This window comes from Crocodylus porosus, unplaced genomic scaffold (assembly GCF_001723895.1).
Source record: "Crocodylus porosus isolate Cpor-Errol unplaced genomic scaffold, CroPor_comp1, whole genome shotgun sequence".
In the NCBI taxonomy this organism is placed as follows: Eukaryota; Metazoa; Chordata; order Crocodylia; family Crocodylidae; genus Crocodylus; species Crocodylus porosus.
In genome coordinates, this window is record NW_017728931.1 from 102,479,057 (window position 1) to 102,488,468 (window position 9,412).

A 9,412-nucleotide genomic window follows, 5' to 3' on the forward strand; every position below is an offset into this window, starting at 1 on the left:
CCCCCCCCCCCACTTCAGGAAGGATGTGGAGAAGCTTGAGAGAGTCCAGATGAGAGCCACTCATATGATCCAAGGCCTGGAGGGAAGGCCATACAAGAAGAGGCTGAGGAATTTGGGATTTGGGACTCTTCAGTCTTAAAAGAAGGCTCAGGGGAGCCTTGGTGGTAGCCTACAGCTTCATAAGAGGGGTTCCTCAGGACCTGGGAGAACATCTGTTCACCATAGCTCCCCAAGGGATAACCAGGTCTAATGGCCATATGCTACAAGAAGGCCATTTTAGACTGGATATAAGAAAAAAGTTCTTTACAGTGCATGTGTCCAGGAACTGGAACAAATTCCCCCCCAAAGGGGGCGGGCAAGACCCGATGATCTCATAAGGTCCCTTCCAGCCCCTAATGTTTATGAAATTGCAAATGAGATAACAGGAGTATGTAAGAAAAAGCAAATGAGGATCTGTTCTTCAATAACTGAAAAAGATATTCAAAGTAATTAAATTTTATTAGTATAGACACACATATACTTAAGTCCACCTTTGCTGTGCAGGACATGTAAATGCCATATGCATGGGCATTGAAATAAACACCTAACTGTTCTTTGTGTTTTACTTATGACAGCAATGTTTATTTCACTTTGTTATAGATGTATTAATCAGTTGTTGATTTCAGTACATTTTATGTATTGCAATCTATTTGTGTAATTGCTATAATTATATAATTAGTATAAATAGATGTAATCACCATTAGAATGTTTTAGATTGTATAAAAACTTTGCAAAACTTTATGGAAATCATGTAATCCACATGCAAAATGGCTAAAAGGTAGTAGACCATTTCAAATATTTTTTTTCTCAAATGAATAGCCTGCTTGTCTGTATTATCTGTTACAGTGCAATGGAGAACATTTTATGTTCAAACCTGTTCAACTGGTGCATGTATTATGGCATCAACCACAAAGTGAAGGGAATTTTTCTTTGCTACCTCCAGGCATGTGGTTAAAGAAATGTATAAAAATCAGGAAAACAAAAAAACCCCAAAGGCTTAGGTATCAGTGAGTGTGTCTACACATGTGCATTTACTGTGCAGTAACCAAAATTACTTAGCAGTACAGGTGTGCATGTACATGTGCACACCCATACGGTGCAGTAAATATGGCACCATACACTGACTTGAGTGTAAATTTGATACCTGGATCACACAGGTATCAAATTTATGCCCAATTTGTTACTGCTCAGTAATGCACGTGTAGACTCCTACTGCATAGTAACACTATGTGTGTAGACTGACTTGGGACACACCCTGTTAATGCACCTTAATGCCTGCACATGTAGACACTGGCCTAATCCTGTGTAAATTTAAGACAGCGTACATGCATGTGTAAACACGCCCAATCAGTCACTTAAAATATAGAGGTTTTGTTTTGTTTTCTTGAATGCCAGTTCAGTACTGAATTAAAAACCTCAAATGTTAAAGCCTTTCATATATTGTATAAACAGCTACAACATGAGTGAAATAACACAGGTTTCCTTGCACTGCTGCTCTAGTGAGTCTCAACCTTGACATGGAGAGATGACTATGAGGAAAGCCTTTTGATCTCCTAACCTCAGCCCCTGAGCACCTGTTCCATCACTGCCAACAAGGATACCATTTGTCTGAAGTTCTTCTGTGATGTTAATGCCTGACTCTTGAGGTCTAGAGGTCTAGACAGAGATCACCAAATTCATTATATATAGGCCATTAAATAATTATGATATAGTAATGAATAGAGATTGGTGGGAATTTTCATTGGAACTTGTAAGAATTTGTATCTGGAAATTATCTTAGGACCAGGATGTAATCTCTGGTCAAAAAAATACCTATTGCCTTGTGCATAGAGCATTCACACTAAATGTAGGAAACCACAGTTTTCATCCCTGACCTGAATCAAAAAGAACAGGAACTTGAACCAAGATCTTCCATTCCTTAAGGGTCTTAACTCCTCACCCAGACTATTGACTATTCCCAAATCAGTCATTATTTCTCTGTATATGTCTTTTGTGGGAAAATATCATAGGCTTTTTCTGATACAGAATTGGAAAAAATATTGAAATCTTGTAAATCTTCTTGAGACAGGAGAATATTTCCTGATAGACTCTAGTAAAGACTTTCTACCACCGCCTCTCAGGCCTGACTTTGAGACAGCAAGAAAAATATGAGAATCTCTGAATCTCAGTACCAATTCATTGAAATATATTTGCAGTTTTAAGGCCACTTCTTGTTTTTCAATTACTTCACACAGTGCCAGTTAGCAATTAATGATTCATTCTAACTTGTGTTGTTTTCAGATTATTAATTATAATAATTTTACATTTTTACACACAGAAAAGTATGGTTCTTTGACTATATGTTCGTTGATGTAAACTGAGACAAATTAAATGATTTCTTATTCAATATTGTTTTAATTTCAAAATGGTCTTAGTGCTCATAGGTGAGAGATGATGATCAACATTGTTCCTGCTTATTGTCAACATTGAGATTGATACCAGACAAATAATAAATAATAGTATGTTTACCTGTCATTGAGAGTGAAGTCCTGTCTCTATAAAAGATACCCAGAACTGATATTCACAGTGCAGCATTCCTCACAGACATGATTTGACTCAAATCACTCATCTTCCATTCCTGTAGGGCATATTTCCTCAGAATGCAAAATTAGTTCAATTTCCATGTCAGTTCTTTGTGGAAAATTCCTTCCAGTCCTACAAAAAGTGCCAAGCTTAAAAACAGTTCTTTATGAGCAACTTCCTCCAACTATGCTTACCCCATTGACTTTATAGGAGGTTCCCAAAGGCAAATGCTTTACCCCTACAGATCCAGTTTTAGAATATTATTCATTTTATATTAATAAAACATCCACCATTTATATGAATAAAAGTCCACCAAGAGCTACACTGAGCCATTTAATTGATACTACTTGGCCATATTCCTCCAACAAAACACCCAAATGTGAAAAGCTCTGCATTTTATTAAGACTTTTCAAAGTCATTCCATTCATCATATTCCCACGGTTTTTAACTGCCAGCAGCAGCAGTCTCTCAAAATGACAATGACAGTCTTCCAGTAAGTAGGGAAGTCATAGAGTCTGAAGATGATTGAGGAGACCTAACCTAGATCTGCATATTTAATTGCAGATGTTTCAAATAGTTCCAAGAAGAAAGAGTAGATCCTGGACATGTTGGGCTACAGCTTTTTTCCTTTGTCTATCTTATCTATCTGCCTCCATAGTGAGGTAAGTTTGCTCAAAATGATTGAAGCCCTATCATACTTCACAGCACCACAATGATTCAATGAGTTTCCCAGGTATTGATGTTACTATTACAATTTTTCTGATTCACCATCAAGGAATCTTTGAATCTCTTCTTTTGCCCACCTCTAGAACAGTGACCATTGGTGAGTTGAGTTGGGAGGACCTGTTTTGGGAGCTAGTTGTCAGATGTCTTTATGACATGTCCTGTTCAACACAGCTGGTATCATATAAGCATGGTTTTGATGCCAGTGGTATTTGTTTGACCAGAAGGCTGGAATTTGTTCATCTGTCCTTACAATTAACATGGATGATTTTCTGAAGGCATCACTGATGGTAACGCTCCAAACTTTCAGGTGTTTCCAATGTGTTGTCCAAGCTCCACATTCATACAACATGTTAGAGATGATGACAGCCCTGGTAAATGAGAAGTTTGGTTTGGGTCCTGAAGTCACGATCATCAAAGGCATGGTTTTGGAGATCTCGTCTCTAAAGGTAGCACTGGCAGATTTTATGTGGTATTGAATAATCATTGTCCATATTTACTTTTTGAGTAAGGTGGTTGCCAAGGTATGGGAAATGCTGCACGTTGTTCAAACGCTGCCCTCGAATTGTAATGTATGGAGAAGCATCTCATTGGTTTAGGGTGGGTTGGTAAAATATCTTGCTTTTTGTGAAGTTAATACTGAGTCCAGGCATTTCATATGCTTCCTGGAAGCAATCAAGGGTGACATCAATTGAGTGGCCACACATAACAATTGTCAGTATAGTGAAGATCAGCGTTGGTTATCTTGGATTTGGAACATAGATAATTGATAAAGAGATTCCTGTCTATACGATAATGGCTGCTGACTTCAGATGGAAGCCTATCAGCAATGAGATACAGAATAACTACAACATAAATAAAAAAGAGTGTTGGTGCAATCACACATTCTTGCTTGACTCCAGTTCTAATAGTGAAGGGGTCTATTTCCAAGCCATTGCTTAGGACAGTTGCTTAGAACAGTGGCTGTTAAGTCAACATGAAGAAGTTTGATGATGGAAAAAATATTTAGCATGCATCTAGATCTCATCAGGATCTTCCATAGGGCATCTCTATTGGTTGTATCAAAGGCCATATGGTCAATGAGGGCCATGATTTCTGTGTTGCTCATGGCACTTCTCCTGCAGCTGTCTAGCAAAAAAGATGTGTATTGTACCTCTGAGTGGTCTAAAACCACATTGGGACTTGAGTAGAATCTCCTCAAAGAGGAAACTGAGTCTATTGAGGAGCATGCAGGTAAGGATCTTCTCAAGTATAGATAGGAACGTACCACCATGATAATTGCTGCATTCAGAACTATCTCTTTTCTTGAATCTGGTAATGATTCTAGCTTCTCTCAAGTCATTTGGAATCTGTTCCTGTTTCCAGATTTTCATAATAATGATTTATAGTCAGTAAGAAAATGTTTTTCCATCTTACTTATAAATTTCAACTGATATGCCATCAGGACCACATACCTTGCTGTTCTTCATCCACTTAATGGATCTCAATATCTGTTGATAAATTGGTGAATATGAAAGGTAATCCTTATGGGAGTGTTGTGAAATAGCTTTGATGCTATTGTCTTCAACATTAGAATCTCAGTTTAGGAGCTCTTGAAAGTGTTCCATCCACCATGCATTGATGGGGGAGCTGTTTTTAAAGAGCACTGTTCCATCTTGGACCTCAAAGGGATAGTTCCTTTTGTGTTCGGCCCATAGATACCTTTGGTTGCACTGAAGAAACTAAGCATGTCCTGGCTGTCAGCAAACTTTTGAATCTCTTTTGCTTCTCTTCCCACCAGTTCTTTTGCTCTCAAATTTTTGTCTTGCTCTCAGCTTTAATGTGGTGATAAATGTCTTGCTCCTGTTCTGAGTTGATGTATTTCTGTCAAGCTTTGAAGGCTCTTCTTTTTCTGTCAATGAGAGCTTGAATTTTCTTAACATTCTCATTGAATCAGTTCTGATCTTCTTTGTGGAGAAATCTAGAAATTCTTCCCCATGGATGCCTTGATTGAGACTTACCTAGCAATCAGTGGTATCAAGATCATCAGGGAGGTCAGACAGTTTCTCACTGAGGAACTGCTGGAGATGATTGATTTTAGGAGGGCCTTTCAATTATTAATATTGAACCTCTTCTTTGGTTTCTTCCTTTGTTTATATTGTTTGGGGCTGATATGAATTAAAATGACAGAATTGTCAAATGATGATCCATCCAGCAGTTGCCTGCAGCAGCCCCTCTAATCTGCGCAGCATGCACAGCCACGCAGGCACGCCTGGCAGCGTGGCATGAGTGTGCCTGCACAGCCACACACACGGCACAGCCTGTGAAGAAGAGGGAATGCTGGTTGACTATGCTGGTCTTAACTCTGGTGATATGGATGTTGCAACGGTCCTGGGCATGAATTATATCATAGTGAATCAGATGCTAGGGTTCTGAGCAGGAGTGCATCCATGATTTGTTGCTTTGGTGGAATAAGAAGTTTGTGATGATGAGATTGCAGTCTGAACACTTGCTCAGGAAAAGAATTTCACTTGCACTGACTTTCTTCAACCCTCCATTCCAAATGTTCCATTCCATAACTCAGAGTAAGAATCTTCTGGCATCTCAGCAACAATCTTGCTCTTGACAGTGAAAACCAGCACCGTGAAAGTGAGTGTCCTTTTTTCTTTCCAAAAAAAGGTGTAACCACTACTGTGCTCTGTGAGCTGGCCCTCCCCTACATGTCTGATCTCACTGAGTTCATCACATGAGTAGTAACATACATTTCCCCAGGGACAAATAGCAGCAGCACAATATGCCACTGCTAGTTTTCCCCAGGGAACACTCAGGCATGCACACTCTAGTGCACAACACATTTTTCCAGGTGGAGTAGGTATCACAGGCCAGCTGGGCACTGTGAGTGTGTCAATTTAGTTGCAAGCTGACTGGGTACTGCAACTGTATCAGCCACTGGGCTGTTTGATTCAAGATCAAGGAAGCAGAGTTGGGAGTGAAGCAAAGGCAAATTTATTATAGCTTACACACACAACATTTAACAGAAAGATAAATGTGATAAGCAGATAATGCAATATTAAAGAGCTAATGGTAAATAACACCAACAGATAGATGAATCAAGTCTTTCACAGGCCAACTGGACACTCTGAAGGTATCAGCCCACTGAGCTGGTCAAAACAACAGATAGCCAGACATGGGTTGGCAACTTACCGATAGTCCCTCGATGCCAGGTGCACGCCAAGTAATTCCAGCGAAGTCAGGCGTACTCGATAGACACTGTCAGAGGGATTACCAGGGAAGGTCCCTTGATCAGAATCCAATCCTCACTCACACTGGGAGTCCAGAGCCTGGGCTTTGAACAGCAATAACCGTTCCGTTCTCTCCTTCCTACTGGTCACCTGACGCACACGCTTTTTATATCTAGTCTTATGTTAATCTGTTGGCTTTAGAGCCACTCACAATCTTTCCCTATAGCTGTTACCCTGTGGGATTGAAAGGTGTTAAAAATTATCATAAAAGATTATTACCCAGACTCGGGTTTATCCAATAAGCAAATTACAATGCAGCATCTTTAAGTTTGAAACCTTTTTAGGTTTTTCTGAATATGCTTTCTTGGGACGTGCTTTCCTGGAATGTGTTGGGTGTCCCAGGCACTTGGATCCCATTTTTATTGTCAAGGCTGAACCCTGAGCAAAAACCGTTAGGTCAGCTAATCTTGCAGCTACAGCTTTGCCTTTGGGGCCCAGTCAGTTCCACAAACAGTTAGTTTTATCATTTTGATTAAACTTATGATAGACAAGTTACACTTGCAGGTTATGAACTTACAAGCTTTATATTAGCTAATTTTGCCTATAGGCAAAATACTAAATGCCTCCAAGAAGCACATATTTATTGCTTATTAATCCCTCTGATTCTGGTGGTCACAGTAGGTGAGATGGTGGCCAGCACCTGGGCTATCCCAGCAGCCTTACCTGAAGTCCTGGGCATCTTCAGGGGCTGCAGCCACAGTGATCCAGCAGCAGGGAACCTGGCCAGCAGCCTGAGTATGGCTCTAGCCTGCCAAGCTCTAGTTTTGGGCGGTGCATGCTGCCACCACATGCATCACCCTGCTTTTTTCAGGCATTGATGTTTTTGACCCTGGGATCTCCTGGTGTCAAAAAAAAAACCCCACACTATAAATTAGAACCATGGGGAATGCCAACATGTGTGGCCAACTGTTAGGGTTGTCCACCAGGGTGCCAACATTCCAGGTTGAAAACTTTATTTCTTTATTTGAACCACAGATATAGTGATCCCACTAGATATGGTTTTCCAGTCAGGTGAAATGGGACCATATTTAGAGCACCTCCTTCTGCAGTGAACAGAATGGAAATGCCTACTGAGGTAGAGTTGTAGCTGCTGATTGCACAACTATCTCAGTTACGAGTACAAAATCACCATCATACAATTATCACCCCCTATGTAGGTTCCTGACTAGGGGCTTCTGGTAATAACTAGCACTTGCCACTGTCACCACTCATCCATCACCATAAGACTTGCTATTGAGGGAAGATGCTTGCCTGTGTCTTCTTTTAATGCAGGTATTCTCATCAGCAACCACACAGTACTTTCTAAGAATTAAATCTTAATCTAATGGCAAGGAAAACCTTGAGAAATGAGGTTCAAACTTCCTTCCTTTTGTGTCCTTGTGACAAGTTGTTCAGCAGAATTTGTAGGTTTTATTATAATCTGACAAGCCATGTCATGACACTTCTGCTGTGGCCTCAAGCTTGCAACTTTTTGGGCTGTTAACTGGGTGCCTTAGCACCCACATCACCTTACCACCCAATTGCCAAATTGACTTATAAGAACTGTATTATAACTGAGTTATAAGAACTGGGATTATAGATGGTTAGGCATTTTGACAATTTGGCCACTTCCTTTAGATGTCTAATGAAAGCTAAGCTGTTTTGAAAATCTGCGCAAAATGGCAGAGGTTCAATGTTTCTGAAAATCTGGCCCATAGAGATTGATTTTTTTTTCACTGAAGTCCACATTCTACAGGTTTTATCACATTATTACATGTCTTTGTATGAAGAATATCATCATTTACACTGACTTGTATTTAATTGTTCCCAAAAAACCCATTAAGTTTAATGTTATTTTTCACCTAAGTGCCACCCAGCATGAGTAGCCATTACAAGAAAGTAGGGAGGAATAGAATATATTAATGTTATCATTAAATCCAAATCCTGAAGTCCTAAAGTAGACAAAAATACCTATGGAATGTAAGTGGAATTTTGGCTATTTCAAGTATGATTTATTTGAGTAAAAGAATAACTCCTGTTCTATTGTTCCATATCTTTTGGAATTATTCTAAATCCTTTTACAACCTAAGGTTTTAAAACTATATTTTCATTGAATATGATTCTCATATATGCATGTATATAGCAAAAAATGATTTCCAAGAGTAGCATTATCAAAGCTAAAATGTAAGTGGGTAAATAAAATCTCAGACTGCAAAGTATTTTAGATACCAAGACAAAAAAATTGATCTAATAATAGGACATTATCCTGCAGTTAGAATAGAAACAAAATAATAATTTCATATGTGAACACACACTTTTAACATTTAGAAGCTTTTCTTCTACTACTGTTTGAGCATCCTTCTGAATATTTCAATATAATGTTAATATTAAATAATGGTGTGGTATTTTTCTGCAGGTGTGTTACTGTCAAGCTGAGAGCTCATATATTTATAAATTCATAGATTGTAAGGCCAGAAGGGACCTCAGAAGATCATCAGATCCAGCCCCCTGCATCAAGCAGGAAAGATAAGTGGGGTCAGGAGACCCCAGCAAGGTGACGGTCCAGTTTCCTCTTGAAGATTTCCAGAGTAAGTGATTGCACCACCTCTGGAGAGAGCTTTTTCCAGTCTGGACACCGTGACTGTGAAGAAGTTTTTCCTAACGTTGAGTCTGAATCAGTCTTCTGGGAGTTTGTGGCCATTACTCCCGGTTTTCTCCTCGGGTGCCCTGAGGAACAGTTGCTCACTGAGCCCTTGAAGTCCTCCCCTAGTATAGCAGTAAGCTGCTACCAGGTCCCCTCTCAGCCTTCTTTTCCTCAGGCTGAAGAG

General features: G+C 39.6%; 1 protein-coding gene across 2 annotated transcripts in view; it reads left to right on the forward strand.

The window, feature by feature from the left end:
- KCND2 (potassium voltage-gated channel subfamily D member 2) overlaps nt 1-9,412 on the forward strand; it is a 481,391-nt gene that overhangs the window by 232,295 nt on the left and 239,684 nt on the right. The gene's annotated exons all lie outside the window — the stretch shown is intronic.